The following is a 16,974-nucleotide window of genomic DNA, read 5'->3' on the forward strand; positions in this document are numbered from 1 at the left end:
AGGTTGTTTCGGATGCACTGTCTCAGAAAAAAAAAAAAAAATCAACATTTACAACAGTATAGTTTGCTGAAGTTGTAATGTATGCATAACAATTGAAAAGGCATTATGGATTTTGATAACCATGTTCACAAAGTTATTTGTTAATATGACATGTAATAAATAAGAGTTAATTATGTAAACGAACTCTATGAAAGTATAATATGCAATTTTCTATGTTAGGATTTTGTTACAGACCTTGCCAGTGGATAGTCGTTGATATTCATGAGGAATAAGAACTTGTGTCATATAAATGTAAAAGTAAAGAAACATATGAATGCCAACTCATTAAAAGTAATACATGAAGTAAGGGTTAATAAACTAAGGAAATGGTAAAACTGAATAAACAAAATAAAATTTGTGAGTATGCTATTGTATGGACAAGTTGAAGTTAAAAGACACTAGCAAAATAGTCAGGATAGTATATGTCAAAAGACAAAGTTAAATATGCTCTCTGCATAATTAATCTCAATAGTGGTTTAATGTACAAACTGGGGACTCCATTAAAAAAAACTGGATCAATGTGCTAAGTAATATTGGATTGAAAAAGTAAAATGTCAGAATGAAAAAACATAGATAAACCAAGACAATAAAATGAATGTGATGGGAAGTAGTAAATATTTATTAAAACATGACTTATATACTACTGTGTGCATTTCTTTCAGGGTGTTTGTGGTGCCACAGCCAGAGACCACACTTGCTAGGTGGTAGCCTTTAAATTGGCCGCGGTCCTTTAGTATACGTCGGACCCGTGTGTCACCACTATCAGTGATTGCAGACCGAGCGCCGCCACACGGCAGGTCTAGAGAGACTTCCTAGCACTCGCCCCAGTTGTACAACCGACTTTGCTAGTGATGGTTCACTGACAAAATACGCTCTCATTTGCCGAGCCGATAGTTAGCATAGCCTTCAGCTACGTCATTTGCTACAACCTAGCAAGGCGCCACTACCAGTTACTATTGATACTGAGTCGTGTACAGTCAAGAGCAACGCTCATCATTATTAAAGTTAAGTATTCCACCAGCTACGTCCGTTTTTCTAAGTCTAATTTTCTTGTCCTGTTCCAGACCTCATGCCAGACTGCGTGAGCTAAAACGCGTGCCTTTCCGCTTCCTCTAGGGCCCGGTGTTGGCTCTCCTGCCAACCCACAACATTAGCGACGAGGCAACACCGCGTTCGTAACTATACTGCCCTGATTTACTTGTGTAATGGCTTCGCCACCATCTCCAGATGTACTGTCCGAATTTTATCGCTTACAGAATCAGCAGACGCAGGCCTTACTGGATGCCCTTGGACAGCTCGTCCAGGGTCAACGTGCAATGCAAAACGATGCGGCAGCCGCTGCTCCACTGCTAATGCAGACACAACTCGCAGTTGCACCACCTTTTCGTCCTATTGATGCTGCACTGGAAAGCTGGACGGAGTGGTCACGCCAATTTGGATTACATCTCGCCGCCTACAGAATTCAAGTTAACGAGCGGCAACCTTTTTTATTGTCTACCATCGGGGTGCACACGTACCGTGTGATAGTCAAATTATTTCCCCGACGCGACGTAGCAACTCTGTCCTACGACGAAATTTTGTCTGCATTAGATGCATATTTCAAAGAATCAGTCAATGTAGTTTCCAAACAGTATACCTTCTTTCGTACAAAACATACGGCAGGTCAGACTAATCGGGAGTGGGTTGCAACCTTGCAAGGCCTTACCAGGGATTGTGCTTTTGGGTGTCAATGTGGACTCTCTCATTCAGATACTATGGTATGTGATGCAATTGCACAGAACATTTCTGATGTTCGTATAAGGGAACAGATTTTGAAACGCTGCATGGAACAGTAAACAGACCTCGCGCCCGACCGCGCCGCTGCCGCCAGGCTCTCAGCCACATGTACCACGCCGGCAAGCAAATGCAGTGCTAAAATCATGCCCGCGGTGTGCTACTAGACATTCGCATGAGAATTGCCCGTCACGCCAAGCTATTTGCTTTTACTGTAATAAAAAAAGACATGTTCAAAGTGTTTGCCAGAAAAAGCTCCGATCGGAAACTCAAAATCATTCCAGGCCATTTGCTTCGCACCAGAATCGGAATCGAACCAAGGATACTCAGGCTCGCGACACTTCGCCCATGGAAATTCATATAGTTCATTCCACTCCTCCCAGTGCCACTCTCTCTGACAGTGACTGTGTTCATCCCACAAATAGTGTGCGTCGACGTCGCTGGCACTCCCGTCAAGTAGCAAGTGATTTTGTACCAGTGTCAGTTAACGTTGCACGAGACAGTCGCTCTTGTCGTCAGCAGGACAATAAACTTTTTGTGGACTTGGACATTAACAGCAAAGTGATACCATTCCAGCTCGATACCGGGGCTGCAGTTTCACTGATCAATCAAGACACTTATAAACTGCTGGGCACACCTCCGTTGCGTGCCGCAACTGTTAAGTTAACTAGCTATTCGGCTCACAAGATCCCTGTGTTAGGACAGTGCAGCCTTCTTGCAACATACAAGGGACAAACAAAACTTGTGTCATTTTACGTCCTTCATTCTTCTTCTGCAGTGAACTTGTTTGGTTTCGATTTATTTCAGTTCTTTAAATTGTCTATAGTAAATCAGGTCCTATCAGTGAACCAGACTGTGCCTTCAGACAGTGTTTCTCGTCTATGTGAAGAATTTGCAGACATTTTTGCATCGGGCCTCGGTTGCGCTAAGAACTATAAAGCACATTTGGAACTGAAAGTAAACGCGCAACCGAAATTTTTCAGAGCGCGCAATGTTCCCCACGCATTGCGTGATGAGGTCGCAAAAACATTACACGATTTGGAATCACAAGGTGTAATTGAACGTGTGCAGGCTTCTTTCTGAGCATCACTCTTAGTAATTTTGCAAAAACCTTCCGGAAAATTGAGACTTTCTGTGGACTTCAAGGCAACAGTGAATCCACAACTAGTGATTGCAACTTTTCCTTTACCCTGCCCGGAAGATCTTTTTGACAAACTGTGCCCGGGTAAATATTTTTCGAAGTTGGACCTAGCAGATGCGTACTTGCAAATACTGGTGGATGAAGAATCCCAGCGTGTTTTGGTGGTTAACATGCATCTTGGTTTGTATCGATTCAAACGACTGCCATTCGGGTGTGCATCCGCCCCTGCATTGTTTCAGCAATATCTAAAAACTATTTGTGCGTCGGTCGCTACTGCAGCAAACTATCTGGACGATATTGTGATCTCCAGAAAGACGGAAGAAGAACATTTAGCCAATCTCAGAACATTATTTCAGGTCTTGCGACAAAATGGTCTTTGCTTGCGGAAGGACAAATGTGTGTTTTTTGCTCGTGACTTACCCTACCTGGGACATGTACTCAATGCCCAAGCCATACATCCCAGTCCAGAGCACCTCCATGCCATACAAGACTTGCCTTCGCCGCAGAATTTGAAGCAGCTACAGAGTGTGCTGGGCAAAATTCACTATTACCATCACTATGTTCCCCATGCCTCTTCCATTTCAGCTCTGCTTCATCGCTTACGCCGTAAAGGTGTTCTGTTCGTCTGGACGACGGAATGCGAATGCGCCTTTCACCAGTTGAAATCGGCGTTGCTTTCCAATACTTGCCTTACACCATTTGATCCCTGGAAGCCCCTTTTGTTGATGGTGGATGCATCAGATTTCAGGATCGATGCTGTGCTTGTGCACAAAGATGGATCGCACGATCGCCCTATTGCCTTTGCGTCCAAATTGCTCTCGTCTGCGCAACGAAATTATTCACAGATTGAGAAAGAAGCATTGGCTCTCGTATTTGGTGTTGCAAAATTTCATGATTTCTTGTATGGTTGTCACGTTACCATCATCACAGGCCACAAACCTTTGACATCGCTTTTTCGTCCGACCAAGCCTATACCTCCACATACAGCGCAGAAATTCATTCGCTGGTCTATTTTCCTCTTGCAGTACCACTACGATATCTTGTATCGGTCCACTGTTAAGCACGGAAACGCCGATGCATTGTCCCGTTTGCCTGTTGCTGAGGATAGAGCATTCGATTCCTCCGAACTTGCTTGCATGTTCATTGATTCGGAAACCGATGACATGGTCGAATCGTTTCCAATTGATTTTCGTCGTGTAGCTACACCCACAGCTGCCGACCCTGTCCTTGCTACCATTCTGCGTTTTGTTGCTATGCAATGGCCCTTGTCAAAGTCACGGATCGGGGATCCGTTGGTTCGCCGACATTTTGCTCACCACGAGAGACTTTTTGTATGACATGGTGTTTTGCTGTTGCGTTCCGATAATGATCAGTCCAGGGTCGTAGTCCCACGTTCGTTACAGTCCTGTCTTACAGCTTCTCCACCAAGGACATTGGGGTATAGTGAGAACGAAACCACTTGCTCATCAGCACTGTACTTGGTTCGGAATCAATGCCGCGATTACGAATATGTGCTCTTCTTGCATGGTGTGTGCCGAACAACAATCAGCACCACCGCGGAAATTCTTTGCATGGCCAAAAGCCACTTCCCCTTGGCAACGCTTACACATCGATTTTGCTGGTCCATTCTGGAATGCTCAATGATTGGTTGTGGTAGATTCATTCAGTAATTTTTCTTTTGTTGTCCGGATGTCTTCCACGACATCATCTGCCACCATCCAAGTATTATCTGCTGTCTTTTGCATTGAAGGTCTTCCACAGACTATTGTTTCCGACAATGGCCCACAATTCATGTCCGCAGAATTTCAGTCATTCTGCAAGGCCAATGGTATTCAACATCTGACGTCTGCGCCGTTTTCGCCACACTCAAACGGTGCCGCGGAACGTTTGGTCCGGACTTTCAAGTCACAGATGTTGAAGTTGAAAGAGTCGCATTCTCGCGAGGATGCCTTATTGCTCTTTTTGTCCTCGTATCGCTCTCAGCCCCGAGATGGTCGCTCGCCGGCTGAGTTGCTACACGGTCACCCTCATCGAACCTTGATGTCTTTGCTACATCCGCCGCATCAGGTTCCTGTGCAGCGGCAGACACCTGCATTTGCCCCAGGCGACGTTGTCTACTACCGCAACTATCGAGGTTCACGGCGTTGGCTCAAAGGGCGCATTCTTCACTGCCTCGGCCGCGCTATGTATCTGGTTTTGGGGGCCTCTGGTGAGGTGCGTCGGCATCTCAATCAGCTGCACCTCTGTCGTCGCACGGGATCTGCCGGTCCCCGTCTGCTTTGAGCGACAGTGCCATCAGGTCAGCGCCCTGGGGCCCCATCTACTGGCTCGCCTCAGCCCCAGGTGTTACCAACGCTGCCTTCCATTTTACCCCATGGCGACGCACCTCCGCCTGTTCTCCCGCGGGCGACGCCTGCAGTGGACGCGACACTGCTACCGCCGGGCGCCTCCCTGGGTCACGCGCCGCCAATCACTTCCCGTGGCCAGTTGTCCTCCGACATGGAACTCTTGCCTGCTCCGGACCATATGTCGTCTTCGCCCATCGGGTGCCCCAGCCCGATGGAGGTCAACCCTTTGATCCCTCCTGTCCCTCTGCAGGCGCATACACCGCATGTTGGCATGCATCCTGGAGCAGGTTTTCCAGCATTTCCTAGCTCCCTGTGGTCCGAATGGCAGGGTGCGGGTGGCACAGCCTCGCCTGTTGTTAGGCTCCCCACCTCGTTGCATACATCAACATGGGGTCCTCCCCACGGCGGGCGGAAGCCTTATGCGACAACCGTCCGCCGATTTGCGGGGGAGGAATGTGGTGTCACAGCCAGACTCCACACTTGCTAGGTGGTAGCCTTTAAATCGGCCACGGTTCGTTAGTATATGTCGGACCTGTGTGTCGCCACTGTCAGTGATTGCAGACCGAGCGCCGCCACACGGCAGGTCTAGAGAGACTTCCTAGCACTCACTCCAGTTGTACAACCGACTTTGCTAGCGATGGTTCACTGACAAAATACGCTCTCATTTGCCGAGCCGATAGTTAGCATAGCCTTCAGCTACGTCATTTGCTACGACCTAGCAAGGTGCCATTACCAGTTACTATTGATACTGAGTCGTGTACAGTCAAGAGCGACGCTCATCATTAATGGATTAAAGTTAAGTATTCCACCAGCTACGTCCGTTTTCCTAAGTCTGATTTCCTTGTCCTGTTCCAGACCTCATGCCAGCCTGCGTGAGCTAAAACGCGTGCCTTTCCGCTTCCTCTAGTACCCGGTGTTGGCTCTCCTGCCAACCCACAACAGTGTTTTTTATTACAAATGTACAGATATGTGACTAATTTTTCTCCATTGACAATACTAATATGTATTTTCTTTCAAAATAATGGAATACCATAAAGAAAATTAACCCTGCAATTTGAATATTAATATATTCTATGTGTGCCTAGTAACATATTTGAGATTTATTGATTTAAAATCACATGGGTCATTGCAATGAAAGAAAGTGGACTGATCAGACAAGAACTGCTACTAAATTCATGGAATGAAAAAAATTAAATGCTTTTGGATAGCATTACATATAGATATGAGTCCCATCCATTTAATTTAAGAATGTGTTACTGCTAAAATGTCTAGTAAGTTTTTATCTTACATGAACAACCATCATCTGAGAAAAAATGAGATTAGTATGATGAGATATGTATATACCTACTAATTAATTTTTTTCTTTCTTTTTCATATGTGAATCTATGAGGTACTGAACTCTGGATAATAATGGCAATTGACACTGAGTAGGTACCTGGTGCAGTGCCGTACTTTACCTTGTGGCTGATGGGCTTGAGATGAGGAAGTGACTCGTGAAAAAATGGGCTCAACTACATGCAGTGAGTAAAACATAAGTAATGTTAATTGAAAAAGAGAAACAGCCATAACTGATATGAGTTTCATAAAACTGTTTATATTTTATTTATGAAACACATTTTCAATATAGAAAAAATAAAAATTTAAAATTGTCTGTATAGCTGCATGAAACTATAACTTATGTTTTCAAAGTTGTAACATTTACTTTTTATGACAACGAAAAGCTTTGCTCCAATTTCATTTGAAAAAGATGTAATGTATGTAACATTAATTGGCTACATTTCAAATCTGTTGCATAGTTGGAAAAGTAAACCTCCTTTCCAAAGAATATGCAAATTCCAGAAAGAGATTTTCACTCCGCAGTGGAGTGTGCACTGATATGAAACTTCCTGGCAGATTAAAACTGTGTGCCAGACCGAGACTCGAACTCGGGACCCTTGCCTTTTGCGGGCAAGTGCTCTACCAACTGAGCTACCCAAGCACAACTCACGCCCCGTCCTCACAGCTTTACTTCAGCCAGTACCTCATCTCCTACCTTCCAAACTTTGCAGAAGTTCTCCTGCGAATCTTGCAGAACTAGCACTCCTGAAAGAAAGGATATTGTGGAGACATGGCTTAGCCACAGCCTGGGAATGTTTCCAGAATGAGATTTTCACTCTGCAGCAGAGTGTGCACTGATAAGAAACTTCCTGGCAGATTAAAACTGTGTGCCGGACCGAGACTTGAACTCGGGACCTTTGCCTCTCGCAGGCAAGTGCTCTAGCTCTGCAAGATTCACAGGAGAGCTTCTGTAATGTTTGGAAGGCAGGAGGCAAGGTACTGGCAAAAGTAAAGCTGTGAGGACGGGGCGTGAGTCGTGCATGGGTAGCTAAGTTGGTAGAGCACTTGCCCGCGAAAGGCAAAGGTCCCGAGTTCAAATCTTGGTCCGGCACACAGTTTTAATCTGCCAGGAGGTTTCAATATGCAAATTATTTTTTCTATTTTAAATTATATTTAATGTATTTTCATAGACATGAATTTCCAACACAGCAGTAATACTGGTTAACATTATGGCTGGCGTAGGATGCATTCCCAGTTCAAACCTGACCACTAGTAATAATTTGTTATTTAGTATTTATCATTTCTGGATAGATTCTCAAAATTTCTTATGTTTGCATATTCTGGAATGATGTTTGTATAAACAGCAACACTGACCATCCAGGAATTCAGTTCTATTCTGTTCTGGCTGTACATCAGAGTTCATAATAAATGTTGTAGTATACTGATGAGCCTGCTGTTGAATTTGGACTCAATTCTTGTTATGATGTGATATTGTTGGGTGGAGACAATCAGCACTTCAAAATATCTACACCATCATTGTTCCATTTAGGCAACAAAAAAGCTGTCACCTACACAGACAGGAACTAGAATACAAGCAGTAAATCATTCCCAAAGTCTATATATTCAGGAGACCAATGCATTCCAAAACAGCAGTACATCAGCTGTAAATCAGCCATCCATCAGTGTTTCCCACAGATGCTGGTCAGGACCCGACAAAATAGCTGAAAGGATTTGACCAATTCACTAAATACAATGTGTGTTTGGCAAATGTGGTACACAATGAAGAGAAGGTAGACAGCTGGGATAAATTCCAGGCAGAACTGAAGAAAATGTTCAGCAATGATCAGCAGCAAGTCCGCTTTGCAGAATATCAATTGAAGAACAGGGCCTAGTGTCATAGGGAAACGATAGAGTCCTACATGCAAAATGTTTGTGCCATGTTAAGAATTAGAATATGACAGAAACTGACAAAACATCACACTTAATGAAAGGAATGAAAATTAAAATACATACAGCCATCTCTTTTGCATTTAATTTACTTATGCAATCAGAGAAACCAATATAGGAAACATGGTCAAAAAAACATTTAAATACAGATCTATATGTTGTGTAGTAAATACAAAATGCTGAGACAGGAAACATCAAGACTATAATGACGACAAACAGTAACATCATATGTAACCAAAAATGTGTCAAAGGGTCAGATATAAACCAACTCCTACGTCGTAACATACCCATAAATATATAAATAATCTACATATCAATCAGTAAATACAAAACAATATGGTAGGAAACATGAAGACAGTAATGAAGGCAAACAATGCATCATACACATCCAAACCATGTGTCAAAGAATCAGATATAGAAAAAAACTATGTCATAATATACTAAGAAATATATATGTAATACATCAATGGATAATTCCCAGACATGGTGGACAAAATGAAAGTGTGAATGTTTCCATATATCATGTAATAAAATTATGGTAGGAAAACATCAGGAAATAAACTAAAGGCAAATATCTACATTGTATAATATGAGGAGTTGATGGTGTAGTGGTGTAAAAACAAACAACTATGTCATACATCAGATCCTTGTAAGCTGATAAAAAATCAGACACTAGTACATCTTAATGCCAATAATGAAGTATACCAAACATTAAGGCAACACATTGAAGAATTGAATTCAGAACAGAGTATTAATCCATACTTCATACAATAAATGCAAAAAACACGAAGATACTACAAACATACATCTGTGTCATACCATACCAGGAAAATATGAAGGTAAAACACATAAAAATCATTGACAATTAAATACAAAATATTATGTGTAAAAAAAATTCATGTAGGTAGTGAGAAACAAATAAAATATTACCATGTGGAATTGCATGCTAATATGTAGTCAGCAGAAATGTTAGCAACATCTAAAGCAATCAGAACCAACTTTTGTATAATGAACATTATGCTCAATATGCATGATCACATAGTATTATATCAGCATCAAGGCAGACTAAAAGATAACTACACTTACGTGTTCTAAATACACAAGCAAACACAAATACAAGATTAAAACCTCGATGTATCTATAAATGAACATAAAAAGTTAAACCACATTATGCCTTAGTCTATGAAAATAGCTGAAACCACAAGCATATACGATTCGTGCAAATCAATAGTAAGAACGATAGAGCCCAGGTGCACACATCATCAGAAGTGACCCTGGTATGAAATAAACCTGTGGTGAAACACCACACAATGAGCAGACAAGAAACACAGAATCAAAAAGTAAACGCTTGCACAACTGCAACAACCCAAGCACACAGAAATCCAAGACAAGTAGTTGAGAGAAAAAACCAGAATAAGAAATATTAACAAAATATAAGATGTCCCAACATATTTGGTGAAACAAAAAACATGAAATTCATTTCAGCGCCCCACACACTGAATGTGAAACATCACAGTGAAGTCTCAGCAAAAAGGTGCTATGATCCAGCATGCCCTATGGAATCCCAGGTATAGCCAAAATAAGGAAAGATTCAACAAACCTCTGTTGAACTGAAGAATAATATAACACCTGTGTATGTGTCATTTATACCTGTGGTTGTTGTACAATAAAAGGATAAAAATAATGCACAACATTTAGTGACAACTATAGAGCCATTATATGTAGTTCCATTATAATAGGTCAAACAAGAAATGAAAGACCAATGACAGTAATATATGGATTAACAATGACATTATCTAGCGAAAGGTTTTAAATCAACATGTGCTACATTCTATATATATTATGTGGGTACTCAAGTATGGTTAAGCAACAGAAACTAAAACTGTAATAAAAAGTAATAACCACGAAGTAACAAGTAACCAATAGGAGAGTGCAATAGGTCGAAGTGTGCAGTCCATAAATATAACCATATCAAGTCTGGAAAATGTGCTCTGACATGTTAAATGAAATCACTAGTGCGTTTAAAATGGGAGTTTAAAATGGGAGTTCGATAAAAAGTTCGTAAAAAGAAAAAGAACACAGAAGGTAATCTATAGTTGTACATTTTTCAACTTTAATGAGAAAGCAGTAGAAAGACTGAAATCAAATACAATATTATGAAGAATGCATAAACATCAAAAATACTGGGTCAGTCTTGCTAAAAAGTTGAGAAAAGGGACGTGAGCCATAAAATCCTAGACAGAATATGAATCATAAAGCACAGAAAAGTACTGAAGAACTCACCTTGACCAACATAAACTGGGAGGAATCCAATCTTGTGGCACTCTTAACACGAGTCAATATTAAATAACCAATATCCATAGCCACTTATGTTTTGTTAATATTTCGTATCTTGGTTTTTTCTCTCAACTACTTGCTGGGATCCTGTCTGCTTGGATTGTTACAGTTGGGTGAGAATGTACTTTTTGATTCTGTTTTTCTTGTCTGCTTGTTATGTGGTGTTTCACCCCAGGTTGATTTCATACCAGGATCACTTTTGATGATGTGTGCAACCAAGCTCTTCCTTTCTTGTATGAATTGTAGATGCTTGTGGTTTCAGTTATCTTCATAGACTATGGTACAGTGTGGTTTAACTTTTCTGTTCATTTATAGATATATTTGAGTTTGCTTCTGAATTTGGAGCACATAAGTGTAGTTATCTTTTAGTTTGGCTTGACACTGATATAATGCTATGTGACCATGCATACTGAGCGTAAGAGTAATACCTCTGAATGTTCATTATACAAAAGTTGGTTCTGCTTGCTTTAGATGTTTCTAACATTTCTACTGACTGCATATTGACATGCAATTCCACATGGTAATATTTTATTTGTTTCTCACAACCTACAAGAATATTCTTTTTACAGGTAACAATTTGTATTTCACTGTTAATTATATCTTTTTATGTGTTTTACATTCATGTTTTCCTGGCACGGTATCACACAGATACATTTATTGCATTATACATGGATTAATATTCTTCGACCTACGCTCTGTTCTGAATTCAATTCTTTGACGTGTTACCTTAATGTCTGGTACACATCACTGTTGGCATTAAGTTATTCTGGCCTCTGATTCTTCACAAGGATCTGATTTACAACATAGGTGTTTGTTTTTACACCACTACACCATCACTTGATGGCATTAGTTGTATCAGTTTCTGGTTCCCTACCTGTATTCCATATATTTCTCATATTATACGACATAGATATTTGTCTTTAGTATATTTCCTGCTGGTGTCCTACATAATTTTATTACATGATATATGGATACATTCACACTTTCATTTTGTCTACCATATCTTGAAATTATCCAGTGATGTATTACATATATATTTCTTAGTATATTATGACATACACTATGTGATCAAAAGTATCTGGACACCTGGCTGAAAATTACTTACGAGTTCATGGCGCCCTCCATCGGTAATGCTGGAATTCAGTATGGTGTTGTCCCACCCTTAGCCTTGGTGACAGCTTCCACTCTTGCAGGCATACATTCAATCAGGTACTGGAAGGTTTCTTGGTAAATGGCAGCCCATTCTTCATGGAGTGCTGCACTGAAGAAAGGTATCAATGTTGGTCAGTGAGGCCTGGCACGAATTTGACTTTCCAAAGCATCCCAAAGATGTTCTATAGGATTCAGGTCAGAACTCTTCACAGGCCAGTCCATTACTGGGATGTTATTGTAGTGTAGCCACTCCACAACAGGCCGCGCATTATGAACAGGTGCTCAGTCGTGTTCAAAGGTGCAATCACCATCCCCGAATTGCTCTTCAACAGTGGGAAGCAAAAAGGTGTTTAAAACATCAATGTAGGCCTCTGTCTTGATAGTGCCATGCAAAAGAATAAGGGATGCAAGCCCCCTCCACAAAAAACATGACCGCACCATAACACCACCGCCTCCGAATTTTACTGTTGGCACTACACATGTTGGCAGATGATGTTCACCAGGCATTTGCCATACCCACACCCGGCCATCGGATCACCACATTGTGTACCATGATATGTCACTCCACACAACATTTTTCTACTGTTCAATCATCCAATGATTACCCTCCTTACACCAAGAGAGGCATCGTTTGGTATTTACCAGCGTGATGTGTGGCTTATGAGAAGCCGCTCCATCATGAAATCCAACTTTTCTCACCTCCTGCCTAGTAGTCAGAGTACTTGGAGTGGATCCTGATGCAGTCTGGAATTCCTGCATGATGGTCTGGATAGATGATTGTCTATTACACATTACAACCCTCTTCAACTGTCGGCAGTCTCTGTCAGTCAACAGACGAGGTCGGCCTGTATGCTTTTGTGCTGTATGTGTCCCTTCACATTTCCACTTCATTATGACAATGGAAACAGAGGACCTATTGATGTTTAGGAGTGTGGAAATCTCACATACAGACGTATGACACAAGTGACGCCCAATCACCTTACCGTGTTGAAAATCCTTGAGTTCCGCAGAGTGCTCCATTCTGCTCTCTCACAATGTCTAATGACTACTGATGTCACTGATATGGAGTACCTGGCAGTAGGTGGCAGCACAATGCACCTAATATGAAAAACATAGGTTTTTGATGGTGTCTGGATACTTTTGATCACATAGTGTAGTTATTTGTCTATAACTCGTCTTCCAACACATGTTTTGGATGCATGCAACGTACTGTTTGCCTTCATTACTGTCTTGATGTTTCCAACCATAATGTTTTTATACTTACTGCTTGATATGCAGATATATATTTACGTATATTTCTGATTTTAAACAAAATAGATATTTGTCTTTAGAGCTGGCCGGAGTGGCCGAGTGGTTCTAGGCGCTACAGTGTGGAGCTGCGCGACCACTATGGTCGCAGGTTCGAATCCTGCCTCGGGCATGGATGTGTGTGATGTCCTTAGGTTAGTTAGGTTTAAGTAGTTCTAAGTTCTAGGGGACTGATGACCTCAGAAGTTAAGTCCCATAGTGCTCAGAGCCATTTTTTTGTCTTTAGTATACCCTGTGTATATGTTACAATGTAACTGTTTTACAATTACATGATATATCGATACATTCCCATTTGCATTTTGTCCACATTATCTGGATATTATCTTTTGGCATATTATGGATATTTTATAACATAGGTGTTTGTTTATATCTGATTCTTTGGTACATTTCTGAAAATAAAAAAGGTTACAATTATTTTAATTCACTTTAACACTGAGGAGACAACTTCGCTTGCACAGACTAGGGACTATGGTATTATTAAGCTCTTTGAAATTATCTTTACATGATACTCTGGAGGAGAGTGCAGTTATACATCATCTGTTAGCCTTCTTTACCACATGAAAAGTTTTGAGCCAGGGGAGTTATCCTGTAGGAGAATTTCACATGTAAGGTGGGGGTGGGAAAAGCAAAATATACAAACACTAATAGGGTGTTGCTTACATTATTCCTCAACAGATAAATCACATGAGAAAATTTGGAGCACAATTTTTCTGTGTGACTCGCTCAGCTTAGTTTCTGATCAATGTAGAAACCTAATAGTTTAATTATTTTCAAATCTTCTTTGGAAACACTTAAAATGAAAACAATGTCTCCAGTTTCATTGTCATTAATTTGCAAGTATTATGCCTGGGACCAGTCAGCATATCTGTCCATTGCTGTATTTACTTTGTGTCGCAGCTCCTACACATCAACTATTTGTGTAATTACAGTTGTATCATCTGTGTGCTGTACTGCCTCACATAGCAAGGATGAGGGTAAAAATATACACTAAACAGGAAAAGGCCAAGCACTGAGCCCTGTGGGAGCCTTTTATGTTGGTGTACGCCTTCGCCAGCCCACTGGTCGGCACAAGGAGACATTGTATTGCAGGCACTGAACTAAGTGCGCCTATGAGAAGAGAAGACCAAGACATGCCCCAGGCTACACGCCAATAACACCTCCTGGGCAGTGTGCACATAGGCCGCCCCCACCGACCAAGCTGTTTCACTCTCTCGATCTCAGTAACTCGATACATTGCTTCAGGACTCAGTTCGCATTTCACCTCAATATGTCGCACTCTGCTCTAGTCATCCACAGCAATAGTGATCACCTCGCACCTTAGCTAGCTGTGAGAGAATGTTAGTCACTGTATATAGTTGTGACATGGACAAGATTCAATCAGTTATAGGACATCACTGAAGTTAAGTACTCAATTGGTTCCTGTAATAAAAAGTATTTTGACCACGTGTGCATTTTGTGTTGTAGTGAGAGGAAACCAGCCACCCCCCTTATCATACGACCCCCATCTCATCCAGCCAGGAACCACAACACATTACAAGAGGGCACAGCCACAACAAGTGGCAATGAATCTGATCAACAATTTTTGTTTGCTTTTCATGTGTTCTAGGTTGTGGCAGGGAAGCTGTCATTACAGTGATTCTGTTTGCTCATTTGTTCTTGTTGTTGCATATATTACAGGAGGGGAGCGGCAGAACTAATGTTTTTCTCTTTTCAGAGGCTTTGCACATTGCTTTTCTATTTGTCCTTTCATATTTTGCTGTAATTTGTTAGTGTTAGAATGTCTACCCTCCTCCCTCCCCCTCCCCCCCCCCCCCCCCTGCCCCTACTCCTCAGCTGCAGACTGCTTCTGCTCTGGAACTAAGTCAGATTTTTCAGTTTCAGACACAGCAAATCACATTGCTGTCTACTGTACAGCAATTGCCTGCCACAAAAGCAGCGTCAGCTACCTAATCAACCAACCAATCCAACAATTGCTACCAAACGACATTCTACCATTTTGGCACTTTGATGAAAAAGAAGAGGAATAGCTTGAATATCTCAGCCAGATCCAGGCCCACTGTCAAGTGTATCAGATTCACAGTACTTTGAAATCTCATTATTTCCTGTCCATTACAGGAGCCCCGGTTTTTCACTTAATTCAAAAACTCTTCTCTATGCCCTCCCACAAGACATGCTCCTATGATGAAATAGTAGGTGCATTAAGTCAGTATTATGAACAGCAGATTCCGGTTAAAGCAGACAGATTTCAGTTCTTTCACCTTAAGAAAAAGCCGGAACAGATGTACCGTCAGTGGTATACTGACTTACAGGGTCTCGCTAGGAAGTGTAAATTCAAGTGCACTTGTGGCAACTTTTACAGTGACATGATGACCCACAATGTGAAAAAATACTATGTCCCTGATAGCAGAATTACAGAACAGATTCTCAAGCACTCAGATCCTTCACTCCATCAAGTGTTGCAAATATTACAACAACTTGATTCCAGTGCCATAGCCACTGATAAATTTGATCAGGTCCCAATTTGTTGGTCGAGTCGCCTTTTTGCCTGCGACCACCCCCCTCAGCTGCCACAACAAGCGTGCACACAGATGTGCAGACAGCCTAGTAAACAAGTAGCCAGGCCTGTAAATCTAATGAAGTCTTGCCCTTGTTGTTTTGTTCACCATCAGTGACAAGATTGCCCATCGCACAACATGACATGTTACTCATGTGGAAAGAAAGGCCATGTCCAGGTATTTTGCTTGCAATAGCAAAAGAATGCCAATTCTGCCCACTCTCACAACAGTAGGTCTCAGGCACACTCTGTGAATGCAGTGTTTTCAAAACCTACTACAGGTTCTAGCAGTAATTCAAGTAAGGTTGTGTCCTCATCTTGCCCCAGTTCAGTGTGAAGCCATTCCAACAAACTATTTCTAACACTCCATAATGCTGGCCATAGTAATGACTTTCAATTGGACACAGGTGTTTCCATAACTTTGCTTAATCGTGCCACGTGTACAGTTAGGCTCACCACGCCTGTCAAAATATAGCACGCACATAACTTCATACAACGGACAGGAAATCCCAGTACTTGGACAGTGTAGTTTGCCTGCCACTTACAAATCTCACACTGGGACAATGAAATTTACCGTGTTGTAATCAGGAGACAGTGAAAATATTTTTGGCTTAGAATTGTTTGACTTGTTTGGCCTTCACATCCAAGATAATGTACTTTCAGTGAATGCTTTTAATTTAAAAGACAGTGTAGTTAGTTTGCTTAAGGAATTTCCTGAACTCTTTTCTGGTGGAATTGGAATAATTTTGTAGTGCACATTATCCTGAAAGACAATGCACAGCCTAAGTGTTTCCAGACTTGGCTCGTTCCCATTGCCTTATGAGACAAAGTAGCCAGTGAATTAAAAGAATTGCAAGACAAAGATGTGATTTCTCCAATACAAGCTAGTCAGTGGGCAAGTCCATTGGTTTTGATGCCCAAGGCTTCTGGTCATGTATGCATTTGTGTTAACTTCAAAAGTACAGTCAGTTCACAGACAATAATTGACACTTATCTATTACCCCACCCTGAGGAACTTATGGACAGGCCTGACGCAGGTTGTTACTTCTCTAAGACAG

General features: G+C 41.5%; 1 protein-coding gene across 1 annotated transcript in view; it reads right to left on the reverse strand.

Moving 5' to 3' along the window:
- Positions 1–16,974, reverse strand: part of LOC126184423 (ATP-dependent DNA helicase Q5-like) — a 179,010-nt gene that overhangs the window by 139,246 nt on the left and 22,790 nt on the right. The window lies entirely within an intron of this gene.

The sequence above is a fragment of the Schistocerca cancellata genome, chromosome 4, assembly GCF_023864275.1.
Source record: "Schistocerca cancellata isolate TAMUIC-IGC-003103 chromosome 4, iqSchCanc2.1, whole genome shotgun sequence".
Lineage (NCBI taxonomy): Eukaryota > Metazoa > Arthropoda > Insecta > Orthoptera > Acrididae > Schistocerca > Schistocerca cancellata.